An 11432-nucleotide genomic window follows, 5' to 3' on the forward strand; every position below is an offset into this window, starting at 1 on the left:
ACACCCGCATCCCTTCCCCATGTGAGGGGGTGGGTGGCCTAAGGGGGCCACCAGTCCTTTCCACTGTACCTGAAGGACTGCCAATGGGGGACACTGGGGACTCGGAGGGGGTCAGGTGTGAGCTGGCCCGGGAGGGGGCGCCCACCCAACAGGTGTCTCTTCCTTGAAGCCGGCTAGGTGGTGCACGAGGACACTGCTGGCTGCAGCTCGGGCCTGAGCTCAGACCAGCTTCCATTTCATCCGTGGTGGGCTCTGAAGCTACCAGAGGGCGGCAGAGGTCTCCATCGCGCCCTCCCGGCTGCTGCGTAGGCCTGGCCTTTGGCACTCCCGCTCCTGCTGCTGCCAGATCCACGATACCCAATGAATGCTGTAGGCAGCCTGGCTGCATTTTGTTTTGTTTTGTTTTTTCCAGGTATCAGGAAAGCAGGAGTCAATTGCAGTGATGAACAGAAGATTTTTTTTCCCTCGGGCCGGCAAGCGAGCGAGCAAGTGTATCTATGTCCTTTTGGTATGTACTCTGCACACTCAAGTCCGCCCTCACCAGCCTCCAAACACTGCCACGCTGTGCCAACACATCCACCTTCCCCTACAGCCTTTCAAGTCCCTTTTCACCAGTGGAACCCTAAAGTCTCAGGGTATTGCGCAGCCCACTTCCCACAGACCCAGAATTAGGCCAGGACATATTGCATGGAATCTACAGCTATAAAGACCCCAGGTTCAGGGGAGAGGAAGAAAGGGAAGGGAAGGGAGGGAAGGAGGGAGGAGAGAAGGGGAGGGAGAGAGGGAGGGAAGGAGAGAGAGAGAGAGAGAGAGAGAGAGAGAGAGAGAGAGAGAGAGAGAGAGAGAGAGAGAGAGGAGAGAGAGAGAGAGAACCCTGGGTGGGGCCAAATCCACATATTTAGGTATTTTTGTTTTCCTGGCTAGGAATTCCTCTGGGAAGAGGCCCTCAATGACATCCCACATACTGTTTAACAAACAAGCACAGATCAGACTAAGGTATTTAGTTACCTTCCTTAGATTAGTTTTAGTTTTTTTACACAAAATCTAATTTTTACCTGGGGGATTCATTTCTAAAGACTAGCTTTCTGCCCTAGATGCAATGGGGTTTGCCCTCCCTTCCCCTTCCGAACTCTGCCAAGGACGGAAGAGAAAGCAGTCAGGTATTATAAAAACCGGCAGATTGGAGCAGGTTTGAGATTGGTCCTTATGCCTAGATGCAGCTGATTTGGACATTAATTAACTACATAACTAGACAAGCCTGCTTGACTTTGGAGGGTCTCCTGTCCAAAAACATCCCGGAACTGCAGTCTTCTTGTTCACTGCACCAAGTCTCCCGCATTTCCTCCAGCAATTATCCTTCACACAAATCTAAACGTTCCATTCTACTGCCTGCTATTAATAATAAAAAAAACCCTGGCTACCTTGTGCAATTAAACAGTCGAATCTGACTACAAGCCGATTTTATTGGTAGTGACTGTGGCAAATTAAAATGCCTATACAGAGACATTGAGTTCCTTGTTGTTGTTGTTGTTGGGGTATTTAAACTCCATTTCACATTAATGCTCCCTAAGTCTGAAAAAGCCAATTTTTCTTTTCTTGGGTTAAAGTTGTCTTGATCTTTAAGAACCAAGAACAACAAAATCAATGAGTAAAATTCACTTTCCAAGTGTGGAGAGCCTGGGCAGACAGTCCTCACCATTGCTCGGGTCAGGGGGTTAGCTCAAACTGCTCTGAATACACACTGCCAAGACCCCGATCCAACAACTTCCCTTTAAAAAAAAAAAAAAAAAAAACCGCCGGCATGGATGATGTGGTCCAGGGTAGGAGGAGTGTTCAGGTGTACCGGTCTATAAGGTCCATAAGGAAACCTGGCTTTTGGGTCCTGCTTTTCCCAGCCACCTAAATGGAGAGAACCACGCGCCACAAGCGGGCAAGTCGGGTGACTCGTGCTCTGAAAGCGAAAGCAGCCGCTTGTAATGGTTACCTAGGCTGTGGATACTTCTTGTGTATCCTCCCCAAGTTTGTAGCTGAATTTAAAAAAGCAACGTTAGCATGGGTAAGTTTTTATCGTACCTGAAAAGGCCGAAATATTTAGAGCTAGTCCTGGTTAAAGACTCATTTAAACTGCCTAGGTTTTCAGTGGAGGCCACTGGCAAGTCAGATATCAAGGCCAGGATTCGAGGATTCGCGTTCTGTACGAATCTGATTTCAAGGCCCCGGCACTCTTCGGTCCGGTGGCTTTCCGGAGGCGACGCGGACCAGAGTCGCGAGGCAGGCGGCGAGGGGGCGCTGTGGCTCGCGCCTGCCAGCTCTAACCCAAATGTGGAAACCTGGCGCTGCCACCGCGCCACCGACGCGTGGCTGACGCCCCGCCAGTGGCCGAATGTGCCTCTTTGCACGCTTGTTTATTCGGGAAAGAAGGAAAACAAATTCCAGTGAATTTCAATAAAACCTGAGGCACTTATACATTGTTTCAACTCTGGTTTTCGTGGATTACTTAAATCTGGGACCCCAAAATAACTGCCACTTTGGTCTGCGCAGATTTTTTTTTTAACTTAAAAAAAAATCAGAATTTTTAAGTGGGTTTGCTTTAATGAGGGGCATTTAAAACATAAGTACTTTTCAGAGTATCAAATCATATTTTACTGTACTTGCAGTCAGGACGTTTTAGCACATGCGTGGCGCTCATGGGTGTGTGTGGGGGGGTGGTGAAGTTAAGATTTGCTTTTTTTGTTTTTTGGGTTTTTTTTTGTTTCGTTTTTGTTTTGTCCTCTTTTAAAGTTTTTCATTGCACCAGCTTTAATTCCTCATGCATAAAGCAATCTCCCTTGTGATAGGGCTGCATCGGTATTTCCAGTTTCTACAGCCGAAGCGCTTTCCTGAAAAGCTTTCACACAGTCCACCGAAGTTGTCGGAATCTTTGACACCCGCGTTCTGGAAGGAGAAGTCTGGGCCCCACCTGGGGCTCTCAAACCGACTTGCAAGGCCTGGCCTCCTTGGTGGGCTCCCAAGGGGCAGCCTCTACGGAGCCGGTATTTGTGCCTTTAGAGCTGAGCTCCCGAAGAATAAATAAAATAAAAAAGAACGCACTCCCCCCCCCCGCCCCCGAAGATCGAGAATTTCCAATAATCAGCGCTTCCTTTTTTAACTCTCCTAGCTCGCCCCAGATCCTGGTTGGCTCTCTGCTCGGCCAGGCCAGCTGGTCTCCCCCGGTTTTCCTTAGTGGGCAGCATGAGTCCCCATTCTCCCGTAGACGCCCTCGGACAGGCTTCCTGAAGTTTCTGCCCTGCGCCGAGTCGGGACAAACCTTATTTCTCTGCAACTGGCCATTCAGTCTCGTCCTTGGCCCTGTCTGCTGGTGTCCTGTCTTGCTCCTCTCGCACCCCCCCCCGACCCCGACCCCCGTTGCCTCTCAGCTGCGACTCTTGGGCCCGCGGCCCACCGGTGTCCATGGCAAGGCATCCACGAGAGTGGGCCCAGATTCCTGCATCGCGCCGGGCTGTGGTCGCGCTGACCAGAGCTCTGAGAGTCCATGGCGCCGCCAGGAGAGAGCGCAGCGCGCGCAGCCTGGGAGCCGGGGAAAGATCGACTAGGGACATTCCTGGACCGTGCTAGTTTGCGGTCCGGGGTTCGGGAACCCATCAGAGAGTTAAAGGGGAGCGACGTTCAGTTTCTGGAAGGCCAGAGAGTGTCTAGAGCAACTTCACAGCCAGCTCCACTGGACCCGGGCACCCACTGGTGCCTGTGGTCCACATGGCAGACACAGGACCCCGACACACACAACCTGAGCCCCAGATTCCTAGAGGTTGCTGACTCGCGGTTTTGGGAGAGCGTCCCCCAAACCTCGGTAGCTGCTCTGGCATCTGCAGTCAGGTTTATAGGCGATAATGTGTATCTAGAGCCAGACCTCAGGAGCAACTGCAAATCTGCCTGAGCCCCAGATGAGTCTTCGCTGGAAGGAAAGCACGGCAGGAAAACCATCACACATTTCCTTCTCCAAGAAAGCCAGACCCTGTAGAGTGTGCCTGGGGTTGGTCTTAATATATCCTTGCCACCTCTGGATGTCCAAACAACTCTCCAGGACATAGTCTAGATGGCATGTAACCTCTAACACACTCACATTTTCCCCACGCTGTCGCAGAACGCTCTTATATTTCAGGAAGCATTATACTTTTTAAGAAAAAGGAGAGATGTGGAGAGGGAGGGAGGAGAGAGGACAAGAAAGAGACTAGTTTTTTTTTTTTTTTTAAGGGTAACTCTGCCTTGACAGTAAAACACACCAACTGAGAGAACGGTATTGGTGCAGATACAGGTCAGGCAGGTACGCGGAGTCACGAATTCTGGAAAAACCTTGCGGGGGGGGGGAATTGAGCAGACTTTCACACCTGGAAGAACCTGAAGATGGCCGGATCCCCCGTGATGGGGAGGCCTCCAGACAAAGAGATGTACTCCATGCTCCCACTTCAGAACTCCAAGCAAGGCACCCCAACGATCTGGGCGGTGACAACTCAAAATATTTCAAAGAAATGGGGGGTCGTATTGGTGACCCCGGCAAAGCCAGAGGTAAGAGCTGCTGTCCTCCCCAGAAATAGCATATGGGAGCTGAGACTCTGGCACAACCAGAGTAGCAGCCTGGACACTTTTCATAGGCATCCTGATGGTGGGGTCATGCTGTATTCCGTAGCACAAAATTGCTGTCCAGGGTGGAGGTGGAGGTGGAGTGGGACCCCTCAGGTCCACAGGAGAGTGGAGAGCATGGGAGGAGGACAGAGAGGGACCGTGCAGAAGATGGAACATAAAAGCAAATGGTGATATTTTGTGCTGGCAGACAGAGTGAGGGGATCTTGAGGAAAGTCTGCACTCTATTTCAGGCATAGAATACTCATGCAGGGTGGCTCCCATCTCAGTCAGTAGTGTTCTGTCTTGAAAGACGCTCCTGAAATGAGGTCAGTAAACATCGCAGGACACTAGCAGTTGTTATCTGGGAAGAGCAGTTGCATGAAGTCATATTGCTCTGCACTGTGTGTGTGTGTGTGTGTGTGTGTGTGTGTGTGAGAGAGAGAGAGAGAGAGAGAGAGAGAGAGTTATTTATGTTTCTGAAATATTTACAATTAGGCACTAGTATTACAAGGAGGCCCCTAGGCATGGGAGGATAATGTGCTTCTTGTGAGAAATGTTTGATTTCTCTAAAAATCATTTTCTGAAAAAAAATTTTCATTCTGCATCTCTCTTCTCTATAATAAATAAAAGATGTATTGCAGTTTAACCTTTAAAACAAACGACACCTGTGTGTATTTGAGGGCATGGTTTGAGGCATGGAAGGGACATGGGCAGGATGTTTTTCTCACAGGAAGTCTGGGATGTAACCCTGCTTTACTCTGAACTGTGTTCTGGGAACTCTGGCAGGCATAGATTCTAGAAGAAGAGGTGTAACTTCAGGCAGGTCACCTGCACACCTCTGTAGGAAGCACTTTCCTTACTCCTGCCCTGTGTGGAATTCTCATTATACCACAGCGAACAGTGAAGGTGTTTTAGAGAATTCAAATGACAATTAGAGAGGGAATGTCAGGAGACAGGAAGCTGGGGAAGAGTCTGGGAAGGAAGCATGAAACCTGAAAGGCAAAGAGAGAAGCAGAAGCAGGGAGGGAAGAAGGTTAGGCCCTGCCACAGCCCCTGTACCTCCCAGGACTCCTTTCTCTCCAAGAATGGAACACAGGGCCTTTCTTGAAACAATGACTCAGAGCTCTGTTCACTTGTCCTGCTGCAGCCAGAGGAATGGGGTGTTTGCAAACCTAAGTCCCTATTAAGCTCTTACGCAGGGGGAGAAGCCCTTTTCCCCTTTTCCATGGTCTTCCTGTGTTAACCTGCTGCAGAGACAGAAAGGAAGGCAACATAGTTGCAAAGCTTCCCTTTGTTCTATGGTTTGAACCCTGATAAGACCACAGTTGTGGGATACTGCACTACCGCCTGTGCCCTTCTGTCCACAGCAGAACTTCTTCTATAGGCTGCTTCCTTTAGTAAAGGCTTCCTTTTCCCAAGAGTTTCTAGGGGGCAACGTTTCAGTCAATATGGCTGCTTGCTTTGTGGCTCTCTTTACTTTCTACCCCTGTCTCTATGCCAGCCAGTGCAGGCACTAGACAAGCATTGATTAAATGAATACACACACAAGGAATGGACGTCTGACTCCTGTCTGGTCTTTCTGGAAGGCATGAGGGTGGGGTGTGGAGGAAAGAAACAACCAGGATATAGGCATTTCAGGTGCTCACTCCCAGTCCCCACATGGAGACTTCTCTGCACTTGACCATGTAGCCAGTCCAAGTCCATCAATATTCCCACATAGAAGCTTGGGCTCCAAGGATAAAGCAAGATCAGTCCGGGAAACCAAGGTTCTTTTTTCTTTTTCTCTTCTCTCCCCCGCCCCCAGCAGAGTTTCTCTGCAGAGCCCTGTCTGTCTTGGAACTCACTCTGTACACCAGGTTGGCCTTGAACTCAGAGATCCACCACCACCACCACCCAGCAGGAAGTCAACCCCTTCCCTCCACTAAGACAGGTTTTTTTCTGTGTGATCCTGACCACCTGGAGCTTGCTTTGTAGACCAGGCTGACCTCGAACTCACAGAGATCCACCTGCATCTGGGATTAAAGGCCTGTACCACTACCTCCTGGCTGGAAGTCAGATTTTAATGGCTCTTGTGCTTTGACTACATCCAGAGGCTCAGTGTTTGAGGTCTTGGTCCCCAGGGGTGGTGCTGTTTGTGGTGGTTATGGAGACTTTAGGAGGTAGAGTCTTGCTGGAGTGGGTCGCTGAGGTTGGGCCTTGGCATTTTATAGCCTGGTCTCCCTTCCTCTTTTCCTGATGACAGAGGCAATGTGGGTCACTGCTCCCCACTCTAGCTGTCAAGCCTTCCCCTCCATCCTGTTTCCCCTGCTACTGTGAACCCCTCTGTCCCTTACTTGCTTTTGTCAGGTAGTTTTTGGTCACTGTGAGGCGTGACCAATACAAGGCCCGGTAGATAGGACTATTTAAAGTAGCTTTTTTGTTTTTGTTCCTTTGATTTTTGATACAGAGTTTCTCTATGTAGCCGCAGCTGTCTTGGAATTCACTGTATAGACCAGACTGGCTTTGAACTCTTAGAGATTCATCTGCCTCTGCTGGGATTAAAGACATGGATCACCACACATGGATTAGCTTTTCATTTTTTAAATAAATTCTTGAGTTAGCTGTCAGCCCCAGATTTTGTATTTCTTGAGCACAGTGGCCACACAACTTCATTTCTATCTCACATGACTGGCAGGTCTCCCAGAGAGAGCCCGGACACAGCAGCTGAGTGAATGAAAAGATGAATATCCACCTATTGATGGAAAAGAAAAGTTAAGCAAATGCAAACTGAACTTTGACAATTTTAGTAAAAATGTACCATAGTGGGAGAAAGTTTTAAACACTTATTTAATTGTAATGTTTATATGTATGCGTCTGCTTGTAGGTATGTATATGTGCTACACGTGTGCCCGAGGAGGTCAGAAGATGGAGTCAGATCCCCTAGATCTGAACTCACAGAGGGTCATGAGGCAGCATGTGGGTGCTGGGAATTAAGCCTGGATCCTTTGCAAGAACAGCAAGCGCTCTGAACTTCTGCCCATCCCTCCAGTCCCTATGCCGACATTTTTCCCTCTTCTAATTTTTTAAAAATTATTCTTTTAAAGACTGTAGAACAATTACATATCTTCCCCCTTCCCTTTTCTCCTTCCAGACCCATGCAGCTCTTCTTCCTCTTTCAAATTCAGACTCTTTTTTTCATTAATTGCTGTTGCATACACATATATGTGTACATACATATGTAGTCTCAGACACATAAATACAACTTGATCAATCCATACATTACTTGTATGTATGCTTTCAGGGCTGGCCATTTGGTGTTGGATAATCAGTTAATGTGTTCTTCCTTGGGGAAGACTATTTTTCTCTCAGCTTTCCTAAAGCTAACTTTTTGAAATTAATTTTAAAATAAAGCGTAAATGGGGAATTCTCCTAGCACTCTGCTTCTTGTGAAAGCATTTTGTTTATTTGCAGACAGGCTGGTGTTTGAGACAGAATATCCCAAGTCTCAGGGTGGTCCGTCTGGCACTCACTCTTTAGCCAAGGTGACCTTGAAGTCCTGGACTGAGCTCCCTGCCTTCACTTTCTCAGTACCGAGGCTACAGTGTGCACAGCCACCTTCAGCTCTGGGCAGGCTTTTGTGTGCACTTGCTCTCACTGTGTACACGGGGCCTTGGCTTCTATCCCAGAACAGGGTCCCTCAGTGCCACTGTCCCCCACCTGTGGAACTTATCCATTTGACTCACGCCTTTAGTCTCAGCACTCATGGTGCAGAGGCAGGAGGATTTCCGTGAGTTCAGGGCTAGCTGGGGATACATAATGCAACCGTCTCTCATAAAAGGAACCATTAAAATCCCAAAGGCACATTTTGAAATAAGCCAGCATATCATTGTTTTCAAGGGTTGGGAGCATAGATCAGTGGTAGAAAACTTGGCTAGCACATGGAAAATCCCAGGTTCAATTCCCAGAGTCGGAAGTTCTGACATTCTTTAGTAGATGCACAGTTTACAAAGATTTCCTCATAGTCTAAGCATTAAATTTTGATTTAAAACCTTTTTTGTTATGTGTACATATATGGCTGTGCTTATATGTATGAGTGTATGCATATGAGATTCCTCATGTGAGAGAAAATGCAGTACTTTTCTTTCTGAATCTAGCCTTTTATCCTTCACATGATGGACGATGTCGAGTCCCATCTACTTTGCTCCAAATGACATGACGTCATTCTCCTTCATGGCTTGATGAAGGCTTAGTTATGTCAGTGCCCAGCGTTTATGTTCACCGATGACCCTGCGTCTCTGCACTGCCCGAGTATAGGATGAGTAGGCTGGAGTGAGTCTTGCCTGCCATGTCTTGGGAGAGGTCAGTCTTATTTGCTTGTGTCTTTGGCCAGGTGCCCTGAAGCTAGACAGGGATTTTCTGAATAGCACTTGTACTTCTGGGAACTAATTTTCCACATATAATGAAAAAGATTCCATTTTAATCTATTAATATGTGTTTCACTAATTGATTTTCAAAAGCAGATGTCAAGTTGCATAATTGCGGCTCACTCCACTGGGTTTGACTATTTTATAGGCCGATGTCTCTCACGAGCATAGACACCCAAAATTCTCAAGTGTGTTTGTGGATAAAGCTCAGCAGTGCACCAATGGACAGCACAGATTCCCCAAGCATGTTTATGAATAAATTTTAACACCAATGGGCAGCACAGTATAAGAATACACTTCTCTGCAGGAGCTTAACATATTAGCAGAAAAGAATTGCTTGACTATTTCATCATTTATAACTTGTTGGGGTTGGGATTGCAGCTCTGTGGTCGAGGGCTTGTCCACCATGCTCAAAATCATAGCTCCACCTTGAGTACCGCAAAACAAACAACAAAACCCCAAACAGCAACAGCAGCAAAAGCATTTTTTCAAGTTTTATAATTAATTTATTTTGTATGCAGTGTTCTGTCTGCAGGCCAGAAAAGGTTCTAAATCTCATTACAGATGATTGTGAGCCACCATGTTGTTGCTGGGAATTGACCCTCTGAAAGAACAGCCAGGGCTCTTAACCTCTGAGCCATCTCTCAAATCCCAAAAGCAACCTCTTAATCGAGATTATCTGGGAGAATGCAGACAAGACAGAATCTTTAACCTGTTAAACTGGTCACTAGCAAGAAACATGAGTTCTTTGATGCTGAGGCACGAGAAAGGCGTATCCCCTTCTACTCAACCTTGTACCATGGACCTCAGTTTGAGAGGGCACTCAGATACATAGAAAAGCGAGATACTTGAAAAGCGTCTACCAAAAGCCCAAGCTGTTTTCAATATGTTCCTTAACTCCACACAAGAGTTTAACATGGTTACAGGGTAAAAACTCCTAGTGATTTGAATGAGCAAAACACACCACAGGCTTGTGCATCTGAACACTTGTTCCCCATGGTAGCACTGTCTGGGGAGGTCTGGAACTTTGGACCGAGGAAGTATGTCAGTGGGAGGGGAGTGGACTTTGAGGTTTATAGTCTTGCCTCACTCCCAGCTCACTCTGCGTCTGATGTGTGTGGATTGAAATGTGGTCTCTTCGCTGCTGCTCTGGCTGTGTTTTGACTGCTGGTCGGCATGCCATTCTGCCACTATGGACTTTCATCCCTCCAGAACTAGAAACCAAAATAGACTTCTTCCACAAACTGTTTTTGGCCATGGTATTTTATCACAGCAACAAAAGGAACTAGTACAAAAGTCCTTGTTTTCAAGAGTCCATTGTATTTCTGAATTATAAGGAAAAAACACCAAGTATATGTTTATTTTTTGATGCCATTCACAGTGTTATCAAAATATTAAAACAGCAGGAAGAAATGAAGTCAAACATGACATTGAAAACCACAGCACAGCAGGGAAAGCCGGTAAAGGTGCTGAAAGGCAACAGACAAGATTCAAAAGCCATAGCTTGAGAAGTCTCGCTGCTGAGAAACTCCTCCTCCTCAGAGAGGGAGGCAACATCAGCAAAATGTCAGTCAAATTCCCAGTAACCATTGTTCTTCAATGGGCACATCGATATTGAAGTCGGTACCGAGTAACAGAAGTTTATAATGTCGGTGAAGTGAGAAGGGAGGACCAGCCTGAGAGCTGGTGCCTTCATTTCTGTCCTTGCTGTGAGGTCACAGAGTTAACTCACTCCAGTGCCATGCAGATGGGAGACACAGAACAAGTGGGACCAAGGGAGGACCTAACAGTAACCCCCACAGGTCTGGCGTGTTAACTCTAAAATGGATGTTCTGACATCAATGCAAGTACATATCCAGGGAAAGAAGCAGGTTAACCATGCCTCTCACCTCACGGCATTACAGAATTATTTCGAAATTGCTCATATACTGAAACTTAAAGATTCTTTAAAAAAGAAGAATAAAGCTGGGCAATGGTGGCGCACGCCTTTAATCCCAGCACTCGAGAGGCAGAGGCAGGCGGATCTCTGTGAGTTCGAGACCAGCCTGGTCTACAGAGCTAGTTCCAGGACAGGCTCCAAAGCCACAGAGAAACCCTGTCTTGAAAAACAAAACAAAAAAAAAAAAAAAAAAAAAAAAAAAAAAAAAGAAGAAGAAGAATAAAAATCTCACAAGTTAAGGTTTGTAAGTTTTTCTATGATCCAACCAAAGCTGATTATGGTAGAAAAAAAAAAAGACATACGCTGGTTAAGAAATCTCTTTGAGTGGAGAAGATAATAAAGTGAGGGCTGGCGAGATGGCTTAGTGGCTAAGAATCCTTAGTGCTCTGGCAGAGACTTGAGTTCAGTTCTCACCGTCTATACTAGGAGGTTCAACTCCAGCTCCAGGGAGCTGATGCTGCTGTCTGGCT

The 11432-nt window shown here is 47.1% G+C and overlaps 1 long non-coding RNA gene across 1 annotated transcript; it reads left to right on the plus strand.

Annotated features, from left to right (window-relative positions):
- The first annotated feature begins 912 nt into the window (after positions 1-912).
- Positions 913-3057, plus strand: LOC130887485 (uncharacterized). Its single transcript, XR_009058374.1, has 3 exons — positions 913-996; positions 1896-2056; positions 2838-3057. It is a non-coding gene; the product is annotated as an uncharacterized LOC130887485 (long non-coding RNA).
- Positions 3058-11432: the final 8375 nt, after the last annotated feature.

Source organism: Chionomys nivalis, chromosome 15, assembly GCF_950005125.1.
Source record: "Chionomys nivalis chromosome 15, mChiNiv1.1, whole genome shotgun sequence".
In the NCBI taxonomy this organism is placed as follows: Eukaryota; Metazoa; Chordata; class Mammalia; order Rodentia; family Cricetidae; genus Chionomys; species Chionomys nivalis.